Raw genomic sequence first — 11,930 nt, forward strand, 5'->3', positions numbered from 1 at the left:
TATGCCCGACAAATATGACGGAAATTCAGACTGGAAGGAATATGTGTCTCACTTCGACACATGCCGTGAGATTAATGCGTGGTCAGATGATGAAGCGGCAAGATACCTCGCAGCAAGTCTGAGAGGACCCCCTCTACGACTTCTTGAAGAACAAAGAAATGCAAAATGGAGCTATGAAGAAATCAAAAGGAGACTGTCCACAAGATTTTCTTCTGCGAAGCAAGCAGAAAGTTATCTTCTCGAGCTGAGAAACCGCAAACGACGTCAAAATGAATCTCTACAGGAACTCGGAAGAAGTATTCGAGAATTGACAAGCCGGGCATACCCAGACTTCGATGCCAAAGGTGTCGACAGATTGGCGAAAATTCATTTCGCTGACGCGATCGTCAACCAAGACATAAGAACAGGCATTTTCCACGCAAAGGCTGAAACACTCGATGAAATGATCCAAGCAGCAATCACTACTGAAACATTTCTTCAAACTGAGATGCACCGCAGTGGATGGAAACGAAACACACACAATCGCGTACTAAACTCTGGAACAGAGTCCCCAGCTCAACAAAATATCGAACAGTTGATCAACAAGTCAGTTGACAAAGCAGTCGACCAAGCTGTGAAGAGAATCGAACAAAAACTGGCACAAAGCCCAAGTCAGCCCCGACAGAACAATTCTGAAGTTAGCAGTCACACAACAAAAGCCGATGCACAGTGTTTCTACTGCAACAAGAAAGGACACTTCAGAAGAGATTGCCGACAGAGAATGATCGACTTTCAGCAGAATAACAGAAATCAAGACAGGCTGCCTCCTCAGCCTCAAGGACGAGAACGTTATGGACAGCTAAACGACCGATGGTCGCCCCACAGGGCCATGGTGCGGCCAGATGGAATAAATTAGATGAGGCCCCCGAAACACATGCTTCTAGTAGTTCAAACAAAACTAGCTATGTTCCCAGTATTGATCCAAGCGTTGAAGGTCTTTTTGTCCCTGCAGTAATTCACGGGAAAGAATACAAATTTCTGGTGGATACCGGAGCTACCGACTCGTATGTGTCTAGAAGAGTGTACGAAAGTATCAGTCAAGACAATAGACCGCCATTAGGAAGTGTAAATAAATCAGCTAAATTAGCTGACGGCTCTCACTTACCGATATATGGTCAAGCTTTTTTTGAGTTAACTATCGGTCCAAATAAGGGTAGGAGGAAAATGTTGGTAGCAGATGTCAGTAATGATGGAATCATTGGTCTAGATAACTTAACAGACATGGGAGCCAAATTAGATCTGAGTACGTTTCAACTAACCACTCACTGGGGAGTGGTCGATTGTAAGAAGGAAGATGGTGAAGCATTCTTCTGCCGTATACAGGCAGTGCTAGAAATCAGTTGTCAAAGAAAGGATTACTAGTAGCTAGAACACTAATTAGGACGCAAGAAGAATTAGTGCCAGTTAGGATATTCAATCCCTCGAACTCAAACAAGGTCATCCAGAAGAATACCCCCATTGCATCGATGACGCTTGTAGATGAAGATGATGTAAAAGAAGAACCAGAAGATTCTCCACTCAAAGATAGGGAGATACCTGATCATTTGATGGACTTACTTGAAAGAAGTACGGAAGACATACCAAGCCAGTACCACCAAGATGTGGTGAGTTTGCTCATTGAATTTCAAGACGTCTTTTCACGATCAGACAGTGACATTGGAAGAACTGATATTGTTCAGCACAAGATTGACACAGGAACACAGCGACCAATCAAACAGAGACCACGTAAGCATCCACTAGGACAGAGAGATGAAATTAAGAAGCAAGTTCAAGAGTTGTTGAAGAAAGGTCTCATAGAACCAACCGACAGTCCATGGGCTTCAAATATAGTACTGGTAAAGAAGAAAGATGGAACTCAGAGATTCTGTGTCGATTACAGGCAGCTCAACGCAGCTACAGTTAAAGATGCTTACCCCTTACCTCGAATCGACGAAACTTTAGACGCACTGTCTGGAGCACAGTGGTTTTCAACACTAGACCTGGCTAGTGGATACTGGCAAGTAGGACTAGACGAAGATGCTAAAGCAAAGTCAGCGTTCTTAGCAGATAATGGATTGTACACTTGGAATGTAATGCCATTTGGTCTCTGCAACGCCCCCGCAACCTTTGAAAGACTAATGGACAAAGTACTCGCAGGACTGCATTGGGAAACACTTCTGGTCTACTTAGACGATTTGATCATCTTTGGAAAGTCAATACCAGAAGAAATCAGCCGACTGCGACAGGTATTTCACCGACTACGACAAGCAAACTTGAAGTTAAAGCCAAGAAAATGTCACTTATTCAAGACTCAAGTATCCTACCTCGGACACGTGGTGTCAAACGAAGGCGTTTCAACCCAAGAAGAGAAGATAGAAGCAGTCAAATCTTGGCCCACACCTAAGAATGTGAAAGAAGTTAGAAGTTTCTTAGGTCTTGCATCTTACTATAGACGCTTCGTAGAAGGCTTTGCAGGTGTCGCTAAGCCGCTTCATCAACTGACAGAGAAGGGTCGTGCCGGACAGTTCGTATGGAGTCCTGTCTGCCAGGCCGCATTTGATGAACTTAAACGAAGATTGATAACTGCACCGATCCTGGCATACCCTAGTCCCGAAGGAGAGTTCGTCCTGGATACGGATGCCAGCAAGGAAGGAATAGGTGGAGTTCTTTCTCAAGTACAAGACGGAAAGGAAAGAGTCATTGCGTACGGTAGCAAAGTTCTGAGCAAGGCAGAACGAAATTACTGTGTAACTCGAAGGGAACTTCTAGCTGTAGTCACATATCTCAAACACTTCAAGCAATATCTCTACGGAAGACATGTTAGAGTTCGAACAGATCACGGAGCATTACGTTGGCTCATAAACTTCAAGCAACCAGAAGGTCAACTTGCACGATGGCTCGAGGTAATCGCTGCATATGACATTGAGATAGTCCACCGAGCAGGCAGGAGTCATGGGAACGCAGATGCCCTGTCAAGGAAACCCTGTCGCCAATGTGGAAGAGAATCTGAATGTGTGTTAGATGAGGAACACACAAGTCACACTTGTGTCATTCAGATGACAAATGACACCGAGAAGGCAGAAGTGAGACAAACCCAACTAGAAGATGCAAACATCAGACCAGTATTTGAAGCTGTGGAGAAGGGTACTAGACCAACGAAGGGAGAAGCTTCCTCGTGGTCCTTCAAGAGTAAAGTGTTACTTGAACATTGGGAGCAATTGGAAATTCGACAAGGAATTCTGTATCGGAAATGGGAGTCCGAAGATGGAAGGGAAGTGCGGTGGCGACTGGTGTTGCCGAAAGAGAAAATAGAAGAAGTTCTGAAAGAACTACACGCAGGTTCCTTAGCAGCTCATTTAGGAACGACAAAGACGTTGAAGAGTGTTCAACGGAGATATTACTGGGTAGGGATGAAGGCCGACGTGAGGTCGTTCATACGGAAATGCTCGGCGTGTGCCCGACGCAAAGGCCCAAGTAAGAAGAGAAGAGCACCTCTTCAGCAAAGGCTTAGTGGAAGCCCAATGGAGCGAATTGCGCTCGATATTCTCGGACCGCTCCCAGAAACTGACGACGGAAATAGATATGTGTTAGTCATAGGAGACTACTACACTAAATATGTCGAAGCTTATGCGATGCCTGATGAAACTGCAAGTACAATTGCGCGGATACTAGTTGAAGAATTTATTTGCAGATACGGGATTCCGATGGAGATTCACACTGATCAGGGAAGACAGTTTGAATCCAAGTTGTTCAAGGAAGTCTGCAAATTGTTGGGAATAAAGAAGACGAGAACCACGCCATTTAACCCGAAGTCTGATGGAATGGTGGAAAGATTTAACAGAACTTTGCTGAACATGCTAGTCACAATGTTGGATCCTGAGAAGCATCAACGTGACTGGGATAGACATGTTCCCTTCGCAACAGCAGCTTATCGAAGTACAGAGCACGAGACAACGAAAGAAAGCCCAAACATGATGATGTTTGGCAGAGAAGTACTTCATCCCTCAGATCTCTCTCTTGACTCGCCAAACCACGACGAAGAGACTGATTATGCCAAAGAACTACGAAGTAGAATGGAAAATATCTACTCGAAAGTAATGTCCAACAACGCAAGAAATCTCAGACGGCAAAAGCGGAACTATGACAAGAGGATAGCTGGAACTTCATACGAACCCGGAGGTTTCGTCTGGTTAAAAAATGATCTAAGGAAGAAAGGTGTCAGTCCTAAGTTATCCTATGGATGGGACGGACCCTACAAAATAGTGACTAAACTATCTGACGTCACGTACAGGCTTCAGGCCACCCCTCGTTCTAGACCGAAGATAGTACACTTTGACAGGACAAAACCGTACGATGGACCCATACCCGACGACTGGGTACATGATTTGATAGAGGAACGTGTAACTTCAGGGCAAACATGTGGTTCCCAGGTCCAAGGTTCTAGTGTAGAGGTTGAAGAAGTTCCCCAAATCAATGATGAAACCTGCAGCCCCCCTCGTTATCCGAAAAGACAGAGAAAACCTCCAAACTACTTCTAATTCTAAGTGAAAGGACTAGGAATGGTTTTGAATTAGAAGTATTCATTATGGCAAACAACTAGAATCCCAAATGGAGTGCGTATTCTCCTGTTACGCTGGATTTGTGTAAATTTTGTTTTCTTTATAGATGCGACCCAAGATGAGCCCACCGAGAGCAATTATGCCGTACTGGAATTGCCGGTATTGCACCTATAAGACGAAGAATCGGGAGGTTATTAGAGCCCATGAATCGTCGCGACATGGAGCATTTGAGCCCAGAAGGAGGGTCCGAAGCCCTGCAACGACCGAAGAAAGACCACATCCCGCGCCGTCGAGTTCCAGATTTCCGCCCCCTCCCTTTCACCCCACCGTTCGACGCCACATCAGACGTCTGACTACACCGGACCTCACTAATATGAGGAGAAAGCCCACGAGACCCCTGCCCCCTCATCGACGACCCGTCATCAGATCCCTAAGTCCATCACCCCCACGTGTCGTCGAACGGACATCAACACAGCCCGAAAAGGAGACACCCCCGCCCCGACCAAGTTCCCCCGGTCATTCTCCAACCACCCCTCCCCAAGTCCAACCCATGGAAATGGAAGCCCACGTCGACCCAGCTGTTCCAGAGGAGGACACACTCTCTTTGGCGCCTCCCGAACAGGCAGCAGAATGTACCATAGACGACATTTCCACAGACTCATTCAGCACGGTTAGCACTCAAGCTGGGTCATTTGACCAAGGGACGGACGCGTCTACCCAGACCAAACACGGGGAAGAAGAGGAAAGGATTCAAGATATAATGGACCGCTGTAGGCGTGTGTGCCAGTCATCTGCTCGAGGGTCGGGATATCACCGCCAAGCCGAATCCCACATGTACTACCAAGCGCTGGGATCGGGAGAAGGCATTAGCCGGACAGTGGAGACCCTACACCTGCCGGACGGGAGCTTTTATACCCGGTACTCATATCAAGTTTCTAAAAGGGCGGAAGCGAAGCAAGGGACCTCGCGATCCTAGAGAAGCGACGGAGTGCATGATACCGGCGATGATCTTATTATCGTGTTGAATCTCATGCATATGTCGACTGTCTTAATTCTCTTAATATCTTCCTATTCCTTCTTCATCCTTCTTACTTCTCTCTCTTCAATGAAATCGCATCATATATTATCGTGTTGAATCTCATGCATATGTCGACTGTCTTAATTCTCTTAATATCTTCCTATTCCTTCTTCATCCTTCTTACTTCTCTCTCTTCAATGAAATCGCATCATATATTATCGTGTTGAATCTCATGCATATGTTGACTGTCTTAATTCTCTTAATATCTTCCTATTCCTTCTCCATCTTTCTTACTTCTCTCTCTTCAATGAAATCGCATCATATATTATCGTGTTAAATCTCATGCATATGTTGACTGTCTTAATTCTCTTAATATCTTCCTATTCCTTCTCCATCTTTCTTACTTCTCTCTCTTCAATGAAATCGCATCATATATTATCGTGTTGAATCTCATGCATATGTTGACTGTCTTAATTCTCTTAATATCTTCCTATTCCTTCTCCATCTTTCTTACTTCTCTCTCTTCAATGAAATCGTATCATATATGAAAACATTGTAACGCCACTGGTTAATGTTTATTGAGTAGGTTCTACTAATTGTAAGTTTCTTGAGTATTGCTCTTTCGTGAAAACAGTTGAAGTTTTATCAAAACGTGTCTTCTTTGTAAGATGGCACACGTGGTTATATTTACGGGCAGACACAGATGCTACTTTTCGCAGCTCCAGTTTGAATGTTGATGATTGCAAGTGCTGATATTGATGATGAATGCATTGGCGGATGCCAATGATGTTGATGATAACACCTGTACATATGATCGTATAAATATTTCTCAATTCAGTGAAGAGAAGCATCTATAGATTCTCGTAAATGCCAGTTACCTTTTTAAATAAATAAGTTCGTTTTGACATTTTCTTAAACTTTTATCGTTGTTATGAATGACCATTTGACGCAAAATTGAGTATACTCGAGAATGTAGAATCTGTTAATATGCATGTTTAAGAAATGCGAGGACGCATTTTTATGGAGGAGGGGGCAGTGTAGCGCCCCACGTCTGATTTCAGGCCTGCTAGTATTCAGATACTCCTTACCTTTAAATGCAGCAAGTGTTATTTGTACAGGATGAATACTGATGTAAGCTATGCATGATCACTTACCGTTGACTGTAGATGCATCTATAGGCATTCCCTTAGTGCAGTCGGTGCAGTCGACGTGATGTAAACCTATATAGCGAGTCTTTCTGGCCATCCTTTAGAAATCAATTGTTATATATCTGTAATTTAACCGAATGAGGAGCATCCCTATATAAATTCTTGTAGTTAGATAGCTGGATTTAGGATGAATTGACGGCCCCATGTTGATATGACAAGCGTTAGACGGCAAATGAATACTGTACAGTACTTGAGCACTACGCGCAGCGCGTATTGTTCATTCATGATCGTTTCCGGAATGAAACTCATTTACATACGAGCTGCATTTGGATCCGTCAAACTTACTCTTAAATGTCTAAAATTGTTATCATAATGAAATAGTAGAATTTGAAGAGAGGCAAATGATATCAGTCAACGGCATTTTGTTATGACTACGGAGATATATGTATGTTTTCGTATGTTAGTGTGTAGTAACTTCGAAATATGAGATTTTAATGTCATAAGTGTTTGGTTGTGCCGGGATTCGTGTCCGCGGAGAATGTGCACTGAGGTGAATTGGAATACGTTGTGTTTCTCGGATATTTTCACCTTTTCGGCTTATTATTGATTGCGCGGACAATAAGAAAAAGGATAATCTACATGATATTAATAAAAATTGTATTTTCTTTCCAATGATGTATATCATACATCAGGTCTAAAGTTATATTTTAAGATAAAGGCAATATTATGTCATTAAAATAGTACGGAATTGGCACGGATCGCCATTTTCGGGCAAGTGCACGCATTCTACGCGGATCGCGATCCGCGTAGTAGGGTGTTTCCTACTACGTCCGCAATAAGCGTATACAAAGGGAAAATTTTAGTGTGAAAATCAGAAGGGGATGGGGTTACCGCCGTGAGCGGTCAAGGTGTAAACAACCCAATAAGCGGTCTGCCGACTGACATAGTCCAATGTAAGGAACAAAGTTAACCGCTGAGAGCGGTCTTTGATAATTATTGTTCAAAGAATAGTTTAGCCCCCATAATAACTTAAGATATAGAAAGACATGATCATAGTATGATGAGTATTCCATAGAGGTAGTTTGATTCTGTATATGATGTAACAGTGGCGATAAATTGGTTTGTAAAGATGAGTTAATAAATTGATGTTTAGTGTTATTTCACTTTGAATTCAAAGACAAATCTCTTCTGACTTTTTATTAGTGTGATTAAGTTACAAACATTCTGGTATACAACCTCTGAAACATTTTACGCATTCAGATTTCCCTTTACTTCAAGATCATATATTTTGATCGAAACGAACTTATTCATTTGGTGGATAGTGCCCCCTGTTATCTTACGAGAATTAGCTTCAAAGATTAGTTAAAGTCTTTCCGCTCGGGACTTAACAATCTTACACGATGAATCCTGACAAACGACAACACAAGACAGAACACGATACAACACTGGCCAAAGATGGTGTAGGCTACACTCTCGAACCCCCAATAATGATGAGCGAGAAGAACAACGGCTTGGACGACGAAGTAGAAGCGGGGGGCCGCCACAATATATATATATATAAACATATAAACACGCGATGTAAGTGGTACGTTACCGTACGCTACGGTACATACTTACATATACGTACCAAGCGACAGCGAGGCGATCCACAGCACGAATATCTTTATACCTCGTACACCACGAACAGAGTGTTTAGTTCAGACAATAGTCCAGGACAATAGTACAGTGTACACACCAATATCGGCTTTTTAAAACGTGAAAACGCCTATGTGTTTAATGGAAATGAAATCGATATCTTTTTATAATCCGTATGGCAGGAACGATTTTCAAAGGTGCGTGCGCTTAAAACAGTTGTACTCGTATTCGCGTCGGTCATAATAAATGCATCTTTCGTACCGGGATGTGAGGTGTAGGGGTAACTTTTAAAGGCATAATTTACCATTTGGAGATGAAACAAAAACCCAGCATTAGTGCTTTAAAATAGTTCTTGAATGTGAGTTAGGGATGGAAACAACCGATGTAAAAATTTGAATAGGTAAATACAACATGTGAACAATAGTTATAATAAAAGGTTTCCAGACCAAACCGTCTACAGTTACGGTTTATCAAGAAAAATACAGATAGCTTCTTATATTTTAGGCTTTATCGCGAAAATTTTATATGGTAGGATGTTTTGTGGTACAACAGACCTTCACATATGCATTAAATGTCATATTATCTTGAACATTTCTTAACTCACTGTTCCCAAAGGTCAACAGAACCTTTAATATCTCCCAATGAAAACGGGTTGCTTTTCAATGTGCATCATTTATATAGATGTGGACGAATGCCTCCACTATGCCAATGCCATAGTTCCTGAATATAAAAGTGTCTTTGCTAGAATTCATAAAGTAACGTACACTTAGTACAACTGAAATCTCGTTGGTTAATGTATATTACGTAAAGGGCCGTGGGGTTGCAGCAACTTTGGGCGCTACCCAAACGGTTGCCTTCGAATGTGCACCCTTTCGACTGTATGTAGATCTTGCATAGAGCAATGTCTCATCTATCATTATTATTTTCCGTTACACTTTATGAAAACAAAATTATCTTAGCTCTAATGCTGAAACAACTCTAATGCTGAAATGTCTGTACCCATTGAACAAAATATTGTAGCTGTGATCCTCCCTCTTTTGTTTTTCTTTTTTTGTGCTGGTTTTACGAAATTTACTATACTCAACAGAAATCTAGTAAACAAAATGCGCAAAACACAAATTATTGGTTTTCAATTGGTTCAATCTTATTGTAAATTTAGAGCAACAAGTTTTCTCCACCTGCCTGATAAAGAACCTCAAATTTTTGCGGCAATATTGAATATCTCAAAACATTTGTATGATAGAATGAAAGAGTTGAATCATTTCGATTTGCCTTTATCGCCCCGGAATTAAGTTAAAATCTATTTTATCCCTTAATATTCACCATATATAATATTCAAAATGTATTAGAATTTCAAGTTTTGGCTGTTATTTGGAATATTTTTTCCTTTCCACTGTTCACCATTCATAAGGAATTGTATGACAATTGCAGCTAATTTGTCCACCATTTTTGTGGCCATCCTGAATATTTCAAACACCCGTAAGGATGTAAAAGTTTTTCATCCAGATTCTGATATAGCACCCTTGAAACAAGGTAAAACCACACACACACGCGCACACACACACACACACACACACACACACACAATACATACATTTTTTTGTAAGTTTCCAGGGTTGACATTTTTTTTTCACCAGTTATAAAGAAAGGTTATAGGAATTTCAGTTTAGATGGTCTTTTTTGTGACCACTTATGTACCAAACCCCCCAAGAATGAAAATGTTGCATCGAAACAGGAAAAATCATATACATTTATATCTTTTATTCAAATTCTTTTTCACCTTTGATAGGGAAATGATTATAGGAATTTCCGGTTTGGGGGCCATTTTGGCTGCCATCTTAACTATCTCAAACCCTCAAGGATACAAGAGTTGAATCATCAAGAATCTGATTCACTGCCCTAGTTAATTGATAAGAAAATTGGGCAAAACATAGATTTTAACTCTTGCTTTGTGTAATTTCGTACTTTAACAGTAAGTCAAGGTTAAGCTGTTATCATCTACGTGCTAACGAACGTTGATTTTTATTGATTTGATGTTATCAACTCCGTAAAGTTTCTTTCTGGTAAAGCGAAACTGAAATCATGAACTTTAGAACTTGCTATAACTATGCTTATAGAAACATCGTAATAAACGCATTACAAGACAGTGTAACGTATTATCATTATTATTATTATTATCATTATCATTAGTATTATTACTATTGTTATATCATTATTATTATTCTCTTATTATTATTTTCATTATCATTACTAGTCATATCTGGTAATTTGATGCGATTAAACATGAAATTGACTTGCCCTTAACAACATAAGATGATTTACATACACGTGTTATGATATGCAATTGAGAATCAGTCTATTTACATGAAATGTTTGTATTACACTTACTGACTTCGTATAAGCGTTATACGCTTCAACATTTTCGGTGTTCCCATCTTAAACCCAGAAGAACAGTGTTTTGATGGAAACAATGTATTTTAATCATGGTCGAACTAATTTGCATATTATATCCTATCGATGCAAATTCAACCATTTTGCCAACCATTTCCTGGGACTATAGTGATATAGTATATAGGCTAGAAGACTATACGAGTACACTGCAGTGGAACTCCTACTGTTGCAATCGTTAGTGGTGGGTGAAACCCTTATTTTGACTGAACAACGAATACATTCAACAATGCCTATTACGCCCCCATATACCTATTCATCTGTGGTGGAGTATGGGTGCAATTTGGGTCACAACAGGGGTGACAAGGTCACCTCCCTGCTGAGACCAAATATTTCCAGTTTGTATGTGCATTGTACCGTAACTCACAAAGTTGCAAAATGTTGATCTCAGACATCGAGCAAAGCGCAAACGGTGAGCAAGCAGATTAATAAGTTTCTGTGCCGTATGAGAATCTTGCCTGTTGTACACGTCATTTACTAAAACCAGGAATTAACTATACTTAATGTATCCACATCCTATGAAGAAGTTTTATGTAAACTATAGGATTATGGATTTAAATTTATGTTTGAATCATAAAGCCTTATATAAAGCCTTGGATTTGTTTTTAGGAGACATTTCTGCAAACATTATCTCATTATTCTATAAAGTTTTTATGATTCTGGATTGATTATTCTTAATACTCTTGGGGGATCCAGTGGATATTATAACGCCTGCCTACTGAGCAATCAGGAGGTCTTGGGTTCGAATCCCACTCAAGTAGGTCTATGTGTGCCAATGATTTTTTTTTTTTTAAATCGTGGCTATTACTCAGACACTGTACAATCGGTATTTGTTTAAGTCGATGAAGGGCAAGTTGTCAATCAGTTGCAAACTTTGATACTGACCCATGAGTTGTAAGCGTTAATTCTTTAATTTCTGTAAATTTCACCTTAGAATGATATGATTATGATATGATATGATATGATATGATATGATATGATATGATATGAAAAAACCCCATATCGAACTTGAATTAGATTTCATCTGAAATTAGTGAACGTATCCAATGATATTCCAAATTAAGTTTGATTTTGACTGAACTTATAAGAATAAATCTTTGTACA

Source organism: Diadema antillarum, unplaced genomic scaffold, assembly GCF_040938485.1.
Source record: "Diadema antillarum isolate AM-2024a unplaced genomic scaffold, OU_Dant_1.0 seq00001366_RagTag, whole genome shotgun sequence".
NCBI lineage: Eukaryota > Metazoa > Echinodermata > Echinoidea > Diadematoida > Diadematidae > Diadema > Diadema antillarum.